Source organism: Lissotriton vulgaris, chromosome 3_1 (genome assembly GCF_964263255.1).
Source record: "Lissotriton vulgaris chromosome 3_1, aLisVul1.2, whole genome shotgun sequence".
Lineage (NCBI taxonomy): Eukaryota > Metazoa > Chordata > Amphibia > Caudata > Salamandridae > Lissotriton > Lissotriton vulgaris.
In genome coordinates this window covers 26140613-26156888 of record NC_141689.1, presented here as the reverse complement: position 1 = coordinate 26156888, position 16276 = coordinate 26140613, and positions in this window count along the sequence as shown.

The window sequence follows — 16276 nt, the reverse complement described above, 5'->3', positions numbered from 1 at the left end:
TAAAAACAGTGTGAAAATAAGCAGTTTAAAACACGAGCTGGTTTGTTAACTATAACGGGGGAATTTCAATAGTTTTGTATGAGTGAAATGTCCAGCTAACTATAACATGTGTGAAACCTATGGTTTTTTCAATGAATTTCCAAGGTTTTTTAAATTCTAATTCCTAACTATAACGTATGTGAAACCTATATATATATATATTCACTGAAAAAACCATAGGTTTCACACCAGTTATAGTTAGCTGGAAATTTTACTGACATAAAACCATTGAAATTCCCACGTTATAGTTAGTTGGACTCACTATAACTTGCGCGCCTGCAATGCACTGCTGATGACATCACATATTACATCACTCATGACATGGTCAGTGACATCACTCATGACATCACTGATGACACCATCCAGTGAATGTGTGTCTTTCTGAAAAATAAATATGTTTAATTTATGTATATGTAAAGGTCGATTGAAGAATAAATGTTTAAATAAGTGTCTTAATGGATGTTTTTTTTTTTAATTGATTGGTTAACTGGCTTAGTGTGTATATGTGTGTGTTAGTGAGTAAATGACTGTCTCACTAGTGTCTTTATCAGTAACTACATATGTTTTAATCTAGTATATGTGAGTATTGATGTATATAAGTGAGTATATGTGAGAGTGAGAGATTGAAAGAGTTCTTGTTTAAATAAGTATGTGTTTCTATAAGTGATTGTTTAAGAGAGTAAGTATGTGTAAGTTTCCTTAGAAGTAAGGTGGTAGTGTGTGTATAGCTGTATATGCAAATAAATGGATGATCAATAGTTTATTTGCATGTGTGATTATGTGTGTGAGTAACTTTTGGATGACTGTCGGTGTGTAACAGGATGTATAGGTGTTTCACTACATATGATGAGTGAATATATGTAGGAGTGACTATATAGAACTGTTGGTGAATGAGTGGATGTGTATATAGATGGTTGTATTACAGAATAGGTTGTTGAAACTGGTATGGGTATCTCTATTTTTTTGAAAATTTTAGTTTTTATTTTTGAATATGTGTTTCAAGGGTTACATTACACTGAAAGGAGGTCTGTCACTCTGTCACAAGGATGGTGTCATCAGTGATGTCATGAGTGATGTCACTGACCTTGTCATGAGTGATGTAATATGTGACGTCATCAGCAGTGCATTGCAGGCGCGCAAGTTATAGTGAGTCCAACTAACTATAACGTGGGAATTTCAATGGCTTTATGTCAGTAAAATTTCCAGCTAACTATAACTGGTGTGAAACCTATGGCTTTTTCAGTGAATTTAATAGGTTTTTTAAATGCTAATTCCTAACTATAACGGGTGTGAAACCTATGGTTTTTTCAGTGAATTTATTTAGTTTTTTAAATGCTAATTCCTAACTATAACTGGTGTGAAACCTATGTTTTTTTCAGTGAATTTCATAGGTTTTTTAAATGCTAATTCCTAACTATATATAAGGCCCCAAACCTATATTTTTTTCAGTGAATTTAAAAGTTTTGTTAATAGCAAATGTCTATAGCTATGACATGTAATATTTTTGAAAATTAATGAATCCTATATTATATTTGTATTTAAAACAATTTTTTAAATGTATATATATATATTTTTTTTTTCGCCCTGGAGCGCTCCCAGGGCGCGCCCCGGTGAGCGCCCTGGAAAGCGTAGTCTTTTGAAGCGCCCCAGGTCGCACACCGGGGAGCGTCCCGTTAGCGCCAATGCCACGGGCGAAAAGATCATTTTGACGTACCGCGTATCCGCGTCCACGTGATACGCACGGCGTAAACGCACCCGGAAGCACTCGAGCGCATACGATCGCGCAACGTAAGCATCCGACTCGCTTACGCGACGCGCCCCGGGCGCGTCACGTAAGTGCGTCGGGTCATGTGACCTGAAAATAACACTTTTAATTGGTGCAGAACAGTTCTGGTTTCATAATGATGGAACCCCTAGTCTTGTGACCTTAAAATAACACTTCTCATTGGTTCAGGACATTTTTTTTCCAAATGATCAAAGCCCCCACCTTTTTTCCTTATTCTGACTTTGTCTTTTGACTGAGGAAGACCTGTTTTGAAATCTTTGAGGTATATTTTGTACTTTGAAATGGCTACAGTAGCAGCATCAGCTGGAGCATCTGCACCACCACCACCACCACCACCAAGAGGACCACCACAACATCACATTGGTGGTCAAGAAGAAGAGGAGGAGGGGAGGAGGAGAAGGTGGCTGGAAGAACACAATACCTCATACCAACCAAAGCCACACATTGTATGGGAGTTTTTTTCCATCCCTGAGGGAAAAAAGAAAGTGAATGCGGCAAAGGTGACTTGCCTTATCTGTGACATGGAACTTTCAAGGGTTAAATCAAATAAAAAATATTCATTTGGGAAAAATACATGATTAGGCACATGCAGCGCAAGCATCCGAACAACTATGATGCCGCAGAGATAAGAGAACTGGCCAGCAACCCTCCCCAATCTACACCCAGCACCTCCAAACAAAAACAACCCACTCCATCGGGACCAGAGACAAGGGAGACAATCCCTTGCATACAACCACGGTTTGGAGATTTTAGGGTCACATGTATTTTTTGTGGTAAGACCATCTCCTATGGTGAGCAGAGCCTAAAGCTCATCCTCCTTGCTGGTGACAACCACAATTGCCCCAAAAAACCCTAATTCTTTCCATATTTTTTTTACTCCAGTGATCCATTTTCAATTCCCTGTTTTTTTTTTCTTCCCATAAAAATAACAAAAAAAATACAAAATAGTTCATCAAAGCCAAAAAAAGTACAAAATGTTCAAAAAAGATAAAAAAATATAAAAATACAAAAAGAAGAAAAAAACAGTTCTTTTTAGAACTACCTCCAAATTATAAAAAAGTCTACATTTTTTTAAAACTCTATCATTCTTTTTTCCCCATGGAACGCTCCCCGGTACGCTCCGCGGTGTGCGTACCAGGCGTTCCCCCCGCGCAAATCAAACAAATTTGTTTTTTGCCCCGCGGGGCCCTTTTATAGCCCCCACATCAAACCTAGGGGGTCGGGGGGTCCACTCTGCCCCCTTATGGTCATTTCCCCCTTTGTTTTTGCCACCTCTTGTGCCTCGATCCTACCGAGACACAAGATGGCGGCCGCTCCGGACTGTTTTGAATCTTTACAGACACCCGAGAGCCAATCAGCTTTCCGTTTGTACCTCGCGTGGCGCGCCCCGGTGTGCATGCCGGGGCGCGGCCATAGATATGTATATTTCTTTTAACCTAAATTACTCAAAAACCACTGGAGCACATTTCTTGAGACCTAGCAAAGGCACATCGGGCTACCAGTCCCTACAATTTTGCCAAGTTTGGTGGAAATCCATTCAGCCGTTCTGGCTAAAAGTGAGGTTGACCGCCCTATGGAAATTAACATGGGGAAAACACATTTTGGGAACCCCTTTTATCTTGGCCCCCGCTTGACGAATCCCCCCAGCCTTTCAAGGAAGGACCGGAGCTTCGCGAGGCAAATTTGAGGAACTTTCAGGCAGATTCGTCAACCGGCGCCAAAGTTATTCACAATAGAATTTTGAGATTTTGCATTGAAAAAAATCCTAACTATAACCACCTACTGGCGACCGCCAGTAGGTAATATATATATATATTACCTACTGGCGGTCGCCAGTAGGTATATATAGTTAGGATTTTTTCCCTATGGGATTTCTGAAAATTCTATGCCTAATAACTTTTGCGTTTGTGGACGGAATTGGCTGAAATTTTCAGGAAAATGGCACATTTTGTTTCTGAGCAGCCCTTGAAAATTTGGGGGGGTTTTGTGGAGGGGGGGCCGAGAAAAAAGGGGGGTCCCAAAACGCGTTTTTCCCATGTTAATTTCCATAGGGCGGTTGGACTCACTTTTAGCCCAAACGGCTGAATGGATTTTCACGAAACTTGGCAAAATTGTAGGGACTGTTAGCCCGATGTGCCTTTGCTAGGTCTCAATATATGTGCTTCAGTGGATTTTGAGAAATTAACGTTTAAATCAAGATATATATCTGTAACAGCGCTCCGGGCAGCGATCCGGTTAGCGAACCTTTCGCGTGTCGGAACTTTGCGATGCGAAGCTGATTGGCCCTCCGGTGTCTGTCAACATTCTAAACAGTCCGGAGCGGCCGCCATCTTGTCTCTCGGTAGGATCGAGAGACAAGAGGAGGCCAAAACAAAGGGGGAAATTACCATAAGGGGGCATAGTAGATCCTCGTTGACCCCGTAGGTTTTATGTGGAGGTTTTAAAAGGGCCTAGGAGGGTCCAAAAAAAAAAAATGAAAAATTTTATTTTTTTGCGTGGTAAGCGCCAAGTTCGCGAACCGGAAAGCGTTCTGGGCAGCGAACTTTATGGATAAAAGAATGAAAGACTTTTCTAATACTGTATGTTAATTGTTTGTTGTTTTTCTTGTTTTTTTTTGTTTTCTTTTTTTTAAAGTTTTTTTTTATTTTGATTCTTTTTCATAATGTATTAAACTTTCTAACATTTCAGTGTCTGAAATGTCATTATTTTCTTGCAATATTGTTTGCAATCGGTGAGGTTGCAAAATGTCCTCATTTGCAAGGAGGACATCTACTGCTTGGACACATTGCAGCAGTTCATTATCCAAGTTTTCATCCATAAATTCCAGGTCAATTTGTTCATTTAATTCCTGGCTGCTCTCTTGCAGGTCCATCTCAAAAGAAACTTGCTGCTCGCCTTCCATTTTGCCTGAAATTTGGATTAAAAAAAATATATATTAGTAGAGATAGGGCACTGTTGGGATTAATTTTAGATAGGTAGTTTTTATCAGTGAATTTATCTTTTGGCAGTGTATAGTATGAGAGTGGAAATAGGACTATAAAAAAGTGTATGTGATTTAACCAAGACAAGCCTTACTCCATTCATAACTATAACAGAGAAGTCTATCCAAATACATTACTACTACAGAGGGATAGTGTATATTTAGCAGAAAAAGCCTACTATATTAAGTTATACTGCACAATTTATTAAATTATAACTTACCTTCACAAAGAAGTTGAAGTTTTTTGAAGCTATTGAAATAGGAGGTACAACAAGAAGTAGTAGTCAAAATGGCTGTGTTTCCTTCTCTCCCTTTATATATATACAGGTATATAACCAATCAAATGTCAGGTAATAAAAGTAGAAAATGAAAGTAACATTTTCATTGGTTGTCAATTCCAACAATTCAGATGTGTTTTGTGAAGTAATTTACCTCACGGTACTTGGAGAGGTCTACAGGCTAAATGGCTAAATGAAATTTCAATGAAATTTGTAAGAATGGAAGGGATTGTTATGTAGTATGAGCTAATCTATATTTGGTGAGAGTGTCTCTAGTCGTTTTTCTGTAAATTACTTTCCCACCTTTTTTTTGGACCGCTTTCCGGGAAGCGGCCCGGTTAGCGAACCTTAAGCGTCACGGGAGTCCACGATTTTGTGTTTCGGTCGCATTAAGATACAAGATGGAGGGCAAATAATGTTTAGAATGGGTAGAAGGGGTCATGGTAGACTTATCTTGACCCCCTAGGTTTTCTGAGCGTGGCTGAGGAGGCTTATATGTGCGGAAAAAAAAACTTTTTTTTAAAAAATTCCGCGAGGTTAGCTTTCGGTTAGCGAACCGGGTAGCGCTCCGGGGAGCGAATTTTGTGAAAAATTAGTGAAAAAAGTTAGAGAAAAATAATAATTGTGAGTGATCAGATGTAGGGTAGCTCTGAGAAGAGCTTTTGGGTTTATGGTACATTTAGGTACTTATAAGTAGGTACCAATGCACAGTCTTAAATTCAGAATGAAAATTCTGTTGCCCTCATCTGAGAAGTGAACTCCATCTCCTCTGTAGATATCTTGCATGTAGTAACGCAAGTTATTGTTGTACAGAGAGCCCATTCCATGGTCTCTCATGTAAGCTGAAACAGATTTGTTTACATGCTTCCTCGCTTTCTCAATTTGTGGACAAAATTGGTTGGACCACCTCCATTTCTGTCTTTGGCATATATTGGAATATACCAAGGCAGTTTGAGGAAAAAGTGCCATTAATTGCTCAAAGGTGTCCTTTAAAAGCATTTCCAGACCTACCCCTGTCAAAGTGCCCAAATCATTACCTCCACAGTGCACTATTAACAGGTCAGGTTTTGGCAAATGCATAAAGGTTTTCACCAATGGTATCAATTGGTGACATTTTAATCCTCTTTGGCCCAACCACTTAATTTCCACATCTTGTAAATTGAGGTTAGGTAAATTTCTGCTCTCAGCATACCTTTGAGCCCAGTGGATGTAACTATGTCCAACAATCCAGACCTTAAACATGGTGGGAGAAGGTTGTTCTGCAGTCAGATGAAGTGTGGTAATGAAAGGGCAGTTGAAAGAGTAGGACTTTCTAAAGAAAAAAAACTGTGGATTTCCAATGCTAATGATTCATTAGCAGTGATTGGTGCATTTCCATTTCTGAAAACAGAAAGTTAGGGTGCATGGATGTGTTCTTTGAAAGATGTAATTTGAATGGTCAAGAAAGAAACATTTAATGAAAGATTGCACTGGATACGCAGGTGCACTGAGAGTTCAGAGTTCAATTGAAACATTGTTGTGTGAATTTGCAAACATGAGAGGTCTTCCAGGAGGTGGTTGCTATGGAAACAAGGCAGACAGGGCAGAGGGGGGAAGGGTTTAGATTTGAAAAAAGTGAGGGAAGAGGTATGATTGGCTAATATGAGAGATATGTGAAAAGAATATCTGTATTTCTGTGCTTTCAATAGCTGCAGCCTTTGGAGTGCATCCTTTTTCTTCTGCTGAAGACAATTTGGTGTATTTCTTAGACTGTTTTCAAAACTCAAAAAATATTTGCTAAGGTGAGAAAAGATTTATTTAATTTAGATACAGAATAGTATGATTTAAGGAGAAAATGATGAAGAAAGCTGTGTTTTAAAAACGATTTAAGAAATCAATTTCATTTCTGGATATGTACTGCTAGAGCTTCATAGGTTGTTTTGAGCCATATTTATAAGGTATTTGAGTGTCTAAGATGTTATGTTTTCCTTTTAAAATGTAAAGTGTTCCTCATGGGGCAAGTGTCTTGTAAATATGCTCCCACTTGTGCTTGGCAAATTTAGATTTTGATTATGGGAGTTACCTAGCCATGTTAATAGTGTCCCAAAAATGGTGCTAGGGAATTGCAGAAAACACTTTCATGTGTCTCGAGGACATTTTTAGTCATTTCTTCATGAATGCAGGTATACAATTGATTTATATGCTGTGTTTAAAAACGAATTTTGAAATCAATTACATTTCAGGATATGTAGTGTTAGAGCTTCATAGGTTGTTTAGGGTCATATTTAGAAGGCATTTTAGTGTCTTTGATGTTATTTTTCCCTTTTTAAATGGAAAGCGTTCCTCATGGGGCCCTTAGCAGTTCTTAGCCATGTTATTTAATAGGAAGTGGATAACATGGCTAAGAGCATTTGCTGGAAAGTGCATGAATATTGCTGACTTTTCTGCGATGTTATTTTTCCCTTTTTAAATGGAAAGTGTTCCTCTTGGGGCAAGTGTCTTGTAAATACGCTCCCACTTGCGCTTGGCAAATTAAGATTTTGATTATGGGAGTTACGTAGCCATGTTAATAGTGTCCCAAAAATGGTGCTAGGGCATTCCAGAAAACACTTTCATGTGTCTCAAGGACATTTTCAGTCATTTCTCCATGAATGCAGGTATACAATTGATTTATATGCTGTGTTTAAAAACGAATTTTGAAATCAATTACATTTCAGGATATGTACTGTTAGAGCTTCATAGGTTGTTTGGGGTCATATTTAGAAGGCATTTTAGTGTCTTTGATGTTATTTTTCCCTTTTTAAATGGAAAGCGTTCCTCATGGGGCCCTGAGCAGTTCTTAGCCATGTTATTTAATAGGAAGTGGATAACATGGCTAAGAGCATGTGCTGGAAAATGCATGAATATCGCTGACTTTTCTGCTATATTCATGCATTGCGGCCGTTTTTTTTCACATTTGCAAGCACTTCTTAGACATGTTATCCAATGGGAGGTGGATAACATGGCTAAGAGCATTTGCTTCAAAGGTTGTTTGGGGTTATACACCATTTTTGGGAAATTATTAACATGCCTATCTAACTCCCATAATCAAAATCTAAATTTGCCAACCGCAGGTGGGAGCATATTTACAATAAATTTGCACCAGGAAGAACGTAAAATAGCATACTAGATACTCAAATGCCTTATAAATATGACCCAAAACATCTTATGAAGCACTAGTAGTGCATATTTCCAGAAATGTATTGGTTTTCATTTAATGATTTAATTCATTGGTAGGCCTTCACATGTTTTTTTATTTTGGTATTTTTCAGTGAAAATCTTATCTGCAACCATGTGTTGGCCTCACCTCAAATAAACAAAACAGGTGATGGACTGAATGTGGATGAATGACAAACATTTACCCCAGTCTAAAGATCAGGGCCTAAACAAATCTTTAGATAGGCTACATCTTATCGTCATCCATACTTAATGATTTAAAATATTAGGGAGTGATTTATGAGTGTTGTATGCCTTTTTTGTACCATTGAGTGTCATTTTTGTGATGCAGTGCTGGTGGAAAACATTTGCTATGTTAAATAATTAGTACGGCATTAAGTTTTAGATGACTGTTATTTATTTACTGTTTGCTAATAGTGGTTAATAACATTTTATATTATATTTTTCCACAGATTCAACTGCAGATTCTTTCATAGTTTGGAAAATGCCTTCCAAATGTCGAATACGAAAGGCTAGAAAACGTCAAAGACAGCAGGATGATGTTTTATTGCAGCAGTCCTCTTCCCCAAATACTTCTCAAAACACCAAGAAAGGTCCGGGTAAGAGCACGAAATCATTCTTAAGAAATATTTGTAGTAAAAAAAGTTTTGCTGAAAAAAATGTTTCAGTTCACAAAAAGAAAAGTAATTTAAATGGAAAGGAGAGACCCATCACAAATGTTACTGGTAGAGGAAGAGATAACTCTGTGCATGATAGTAGAAGGAAACAACAGTTTAGGGACATTCGAAGTCGAATGTTCCGTAATAGGATATTAGTTAATTTATTGAAAAGTATTAAAAAGAAAGGCCAACAGAAAGCGGCATTTTATAAGAAGAAGAAAAATGTAGAGAAAATTATTGATCATGCTTTTGAAATTAAGCGAAAGTTGTTTATTTTGGTAATCAATAGAATTAGGAAACTAAGCCAGGTAATTTCTGATTTCAAAACAAAAAGTAGATGGAAGAGAGTAGTAAATCGTACTAACTTTTGTGAAGTTTTTTCCGGAGAATGGATGCATAGTTCAAGTTCTGAGGCATTTTTTAATGAGGAGACTTATTTTCAGGATAATGATTTGGTGCATGCAGTTGACATCAGTGGTCGAGCTTATGAAGTGAAGGATGGTTGTCCAGTTGAAAAAGAACAACTTGTGACAACAGAGACAGAAGAGGCGCTAAGTGATGAGGTTTTAGGAAGACGTCCTAAGGGTCCTGTGTACATTTGGAAGTGTAGTTCTATTTGCAGTGTGCGACAGGTTTCCATCAATTTGCTTTGTGATTTTATACGGACATTTAATAAGAAAAGTTTGAAGCAGAAAATGAAGTTGTTGCAAGATTTAGATCCTTGCAGAGTGAGACAAATGACAGGTTTGCGTGGTCATTCACTGGCTTGTCTTTCCAGGAGAGTATGCCAGAGTGTTTTTCATCATTTCAGGATGCTAGCAGTGCATCATAATAAAGTGAGAAAATTAGTGAGAATGTTGTATTATGCTAAGAGTCCAGCAATTATGCTTAAACAATTATGTGCTGCTCTTTTGCATGGTTCTGAAATAGATGTCAAGAATATTTGTGAAGAAATTGAGTTTTGTTACTTTGGTAGTAAAGATGAGAATGTTCAAATTGACCCAGAAGTAGAAGGTAATGTTGAAGATAATGTACAGGTTTCCAGTACAGATAATTTTCAGAAGGAAATTGCCACGTTTCAGATGAAATCAAGTGAGAGGCCTAATTTCACTTGTGTATGTTGTCGACGCACTTATTATAAGAATCAGACTAAGGTAGTGGATTTATATGCAAAAAGTGAAAGGGAAAATAATAGTGAATGGAAGGATTTTGCCACATACTTGATGGTAGAAAATTGTTTTGATTTGGGAGTGGACCAACGTGTGTGTACTTATTGTTGTAACAAATTAAACCAAAACCAGATGCCTGCTAGGGCAGTTCATAATAATCTGGAATTGGTTGAGATTCCTTCTGAATTGAAGGATTTAAATACTTATGAATCTATTTTGATTCAAAGTATCCATCCCTTTCAGGCTATTGTAAGAATGGAGCCTAAGACAGGGAAGTTGCCTCTAGCAGATTTACAGAGAGGATTAAAGGGAAGAGTTGTTTATTTGCCTCTAGATTTGAAGAAAAACATTAACACAATTGGAATAGAAAAAGTGGAAGAGGAACCTCTGGTTATCTTGGTTAACGGGGTTCCGACAAAGAATAAGAAAATATGGCAAGATTTAGTGGATGTTAGGAAAGTCAAAAAGGCAACAGTGTATTTGAAGAAAAATAATAAGTACTATAAGAATGTATATGTTGCAGAAGAGGAAGTAAGTGATGAAGAGGATAGCGATTTGTGTGCTGGCCAAATTGAGAAAGTAGAGGCCTCTAAAAGTGAAGAAATATATGAACATTATAGGGTTCATCCTTTGCATTCCAAGGAAGTCATGGGGAATGCTATTGAGTTGTTTCAAATGAAACAAGCCAAAGGGAGTCCCATTAGTGTTTGGGAGGAAAGTTTGGAAGCTCGGTGTTTCCCACAGCTATTTCCCACAGGTCAAGGAGGAAGATATGATGAGCGACCTCATCAAATCCCTGCGTCTGAATACCGGACTTTACGATTGTATGCAGAAGATGCTAGGTTTCGGCAATGCATTCCCTATTTGTTTCATCTCCTGTTTGAAAGCGATCTGTCTGGACTGTCATATGCAGTGAACCACATCTTAAAAAGTGGTATACAGATGCAAAACATCTCGGCAAGTGACTTTATGCATAAAGTCAATGTCCAAGACAGTATTTTGGATTCTCACTTAATTAATCTCATGGCGTGTCAGCGTGGTACTAATGAGTACTGGTACCGTCGTCATGGTGATTTAAAATGTATGCTGAGGAACTTAGGAACTCCAACATGGTTCCTCACTCTGAGCTGTGCCGAGTATGGCTGGGAAGACTTACTTGAATTTCTACGAGAGGCAAATGGAAATATTGAAAACATTGAATTCAAGACACCTGGAGAACTGTGTTCTTTGGATCCAGTGAATGTATGCAGGTACTTCAATCATAGATTTGAAGCTATGATGTCTTTCATCACAAATAAAAAGAATCCACCTCTTGGAGAGGTGTTGGATTTCTTCTGGAGAAAGGAGTACCAAGCAAGAGGTGCCCCTCATATACATATGTTGTTGTGGATCAAGGATGCACCTAAATTTGGAACAGATCCGGATGACTTAGTGATGAATTTCATAGAACAGTATTCTACGTGTGCTGCTCCAAACGCAACGGAGAAGAAAAGTCTAAAAGAGAACAAGTTCTACGTTTCCAAAGCCATCGTTGTGGAAAGTACTGTCGTCGTAAATTCAGAAACAACGACAAGTTCTACACCAAATGTCGTTTCAACTTTCCACGACCGGTGATTTCTAAAGGAAGAGTGAACAGTTTGATGTCTTCTCTGCGACATAATGTGACGAGGAAATCACCCAAGAATACATACAATTTGAAAAGGAATGAAGAGTCCAAGTACATCAATGACTACAACCCAGTGATTTTGTCCATGTGGAATGCCAACATGGATATACAGTTTGTGGCTGACAACTGTATGGCTGTGGCTCGGTATGTGACATCTTACATCACCAAAAAAGAAAAGACCGAACTGAAGGATATGTGGGAGGACATTTCCCATGAAAAGAGCCTCAGCAAGAAGTTGTACAGTTTCAGTCTGAAGATGTTGTCGCATCGAGAAATCGGAGCTTACGAATGTTCTGATCGATTGTCTTCAGCAAGTCTCTATGCCAAATCCAGGAGTCTCGTTTGGGCGAGTCTTGGTCTTGCTGCAACGCGAAATCGAGTTCTAAAACCTGTTCGGGAAATTGAGTATTTGGCAGAAAAGGAACCAAACAGTACCGACATTTTGAAGACCAACATGTTGGATACATATTATCCAAATCGAAGCAGTCACCTTGAGAATGTTTGTTTATATGAGGTTCTCCAAAATTATATATTCAAGAGGAACATCAAAGAAGATATTGAGAAAGGAGTGTATGCTGTAATTGGAAGTGAGGGATGCCTGGTCAAGCAAAGAAAATGCCAATTAGTAAACCATCGAAAATTGAGTGGTGAATCTCCAGGAAAAAAGGAGTTTTTCTATTTAGCACTTTTGCAACTTTTCAAGCCTTGGCGTGCAGAAGAGGAACTGCTTGGAGATTTCCTCTGTTACGAAGACTCTTTCAATGCAGCCAAGGAGTCCATAGAATGTCCTGCTTTTTCTAAATATCAAGAAATGCTAACTTTGGAAATTGAGCAGGAAGCAACGATTGCAGCCGAGATTGCCAGAGAGAGTTCTCAGGACAGTCAGAGTTCTGTTTCATTGAGTCAAGATCCACTTGGAGGACCTATTATCGAAAATGAAGCTGCCACTGCTATGAATGAAGTAGAAAGAGCCATGGCACATGCTCAGGAGGATTCAGTTAACTTAGAAGACTTGGAAAAACAACTCAACGTTGAGCAGAGGAAAATATATGATGAAGTTACCAAGGAAATTGAGCACGGATTAAGTCATGAGAAGAACAAGTGCTCATATACATCGTTGAAGCCTGTCCGACTGTACGTGAGTGGAGAAGCGGGAACTGGAAAAAGTTTCCTCATTAAAGCAATCTCTTGTTATTTGCAGGAAAGGACTGAGTCATCGCTGTCTTGTGTTGTCACCGCTCCTACTGGACTGGCAGCACATAACATTAAAGGTATTACTTTGCATCGTCTACTGATGCTGCCGGTGGAGCATGACAACAAATTACAATACAACAAGTTATCTGGAGATGCATGCTGTGAAGTTTCAAGAGTCTTGAGGAAAATGAAACTACTTATCATTGACGAAGTAAGCATGGTTTCCAATGTCATGCTTGCCTTTGTGCATTTGAGAATGCAAGAAGTACTTAAAACTGAATATGATGTGTTATTTGGTGGGAAACACATCATTGTTTTCGGAGATCTTCTGCAGCTGACACCAGTAAAAGGTCAACCTGTGTTCAAAATACTCACGCATGAAGATACCAGGAAGTGCCTAGGGAGCATTGGCAACGTCAATATATGGTTAAACTTCAATTATGCTGAACTGCATCAAAATATGCGTCAGGCAAAGGATGAAGATTACAAGAATATTCTACAAGATATTAGAATTGGAAAAGTGACCGAGCATGGAAAAGAAGCTTTAAATGCACGTTTACTGTCAAATTTATATCCCAAACAAGAGATTGAGCCTGAGAATATTTTTCAGAAAATTACTGAGAAGAAATCTGGGATATGTCTCATGCCAACTCTTGCAGAATGTGCCATCTTCAACAACAAAATGTTGAATTTAGAAAAGCAAGAGATTGTGAAACTTGAAGCTATCGACAAATTAGAGCATATGGGATCAACAATTATTTTGTCAGACAATTTGAAATCAAAATTGGATTCATTAGAGAAGACTATATCTAAGACAGCGGGTTTTGAAAAGACTTTGAATGTGTGTTTAAATTGCCGAATTATTTTGAGAAGGAATTTACATGTAGAAAGAGGTCTGGTAAATGGATCAATGGGTAATGTTGTTGATTTTGAGAAATACAAAAATAGAGATGGAATATAATTTTTAAGAATTAAATTTGATGGCATTGAGGAAGTACAGCAAATTGGTCGTTGTTCTGCTAGGTTTTTGCTTGTTAAAGACTTATATGTTCGCCGTAAACAGTTTCCTGTTTGCTTGGCATATGCGGTGACAATCCATAAATCGCAAGGTTTAAGTGTAGACTGTGCATTGGTGAATATTGGCAGTTCTGTGTTCAAGGAGGGTATGGCATATGTGGCATTGTCACGAGTTAGAACTTTATCGGGATTGTACTTGATTGACTGTGATGTCACAAACATTTGTGCGGATCTAGATTGTGTTAAGGAATACAATAGGTTAAGAAGAGAGTATGCGCCACATTTGCCTCAATATCCTTTGTTTGAGAAACGTGTGGTAGGCCGGAAACGTAGAAATATCAGTAACAGTAGGGAGGTTGTTGCAAAAAGACTAAAAGTCAATGAACCGAAAGTTGTTAGCAGAAAGAAAGTGGATACTGTTGAAGAGATTGTTGGTTTTCAATTTGAAAACAGTTCTGGTGTCAACTGCTATGCAAATGTAGTTGTTAATGTTCTCTTTTCACTAGAGAGTTTAAAAGAACAGATTGTGTTCAATTCAGAACAAAGTTTATGCTGCTTGTTGAATTCTGTGTTAGAGAAATGTAGCACTGATGGAACAAAAGTAGAAAGTGTGTCTGAAGTTCGTTATCTGTTAGATGAATGTTCAGGTCAAACAGACTTCTCTGAAAATAATCAGCAAGATTGTCAGGAGTTTTTAATGTATATGCTTGATGTATTGCAAGATGAGGGTGTAGATGTAGATCACCTGTTTGGGCTTTCTTATCACTGGCAGCATGACTGCGAGAACTGTATGGTATCAAGTACTACTAGTGTAGACTCAGAAAGATTTATATATTTAACTTTGCCAGACAGTAAATCAGTGTCCTTTAATAAGCTAGTAAAAGCAGCGGATCACAACATGGAGTGTAGCCAATGTAAATGTCATATGATGTCAACATTATTTATACGTAGATATGGCCAGTATGTCATTTTAATGATTCAACGTTGTAGGCCTGATGGATCAAAATTGTCAACTTTAATAAAAAATTTTGTGGCTTCTCAGCTGTCAATATCAGGGAGGACTTTTGTTACTGTAGCAATTATCTATCACGATGGTCCATCAACAACATCAGGACATTATACAGCTTACTTAAAGTCTGGAAACGGCTGGTCATTCTGTAATGATTCCGTTGTAACTTTCAAAAAAAAATTGCCGTTTGACCTTAAAAATTCTTACCTGGTGTTTTTAAAACCAAAATTTTAAGTAGAGGGAATGTAAGTCTGCAATGCTGTCTAGATTAAAAATCCAACTATATAAACCTGATGCAAGTAAGTCTGCTTCATAGTAAGCAGTATCAGTGTCATAGGAAAAGGAGAACATGAGTGACAAAGAAGAGTAAGATATTAGTAGTCCAGGATTGTGAAAATAATCTCAAATATTTTATTTTTGAAAGTTGCGAAAATAGAAAATGTCGGGATTTGATTGGAAGAATTACAAGACTTGCGAATCGCGGCAACATGATTTGGCCTAGTGGAAACATGTGATATAATGAGAGAAGTTTTTTTTCTATGTAACATATTTTACGTATCGATGGAGGTTTTCTTTCAGAAAGTGGCGGGCTGAAAATATTTGTAGCACAACAGAGTGGATGCTGTTTATAGGAGATCGTTCGACGTCATTGAAAGTAAGTTAATTTTAAGGAGTTTTGAAATCAGATTTCTTAGGTTGTATGGGTTTTTTAAACACAGTCATTTTGATTGTGTTTTTTTTTCCCCGCTGTTACATGATGAATACCTTCAAGTCACTGATTTAAGTGAAATTTGATACATTCTGAGAACAGCAAAAAGAAACCATTTAACATGTATAATTAATGTTATGCTTTTTGTCCTTATGATATACATTTAGAAATGTGAGGTACATATGGGTAAGCTGAGTTTTTTAAATATCAATTTTAATGCTTTCAGTGCTGTACTTCTGGGTAGTGTTTTTTTAAAAAAAATAAAAGAGGGCTCACCTCAAAGAAAGCTCTTGAAAGCACACATCTTATTTGCATCCTAAATCAAGCATTTAAAATGTTAGACACAATTTTATGATGTCTTTACATCTTTTTTGCGCTGCTATTGCATCACTATTGTGAGACATTAGCAGTGCAAAAAAAGCACCATGTTCCAAAATAGGCCTCAGTTCATCAACATCAAGATACAGTTTCTTTAAAATATATATCTTTAGGATTGTGTTGTTTACGTAGAGAAGCAGAGACTTCTGTAAATGTCAAAGTTGTTGAAAAACTGTTTGTTTTTGAACCTTTTCCCT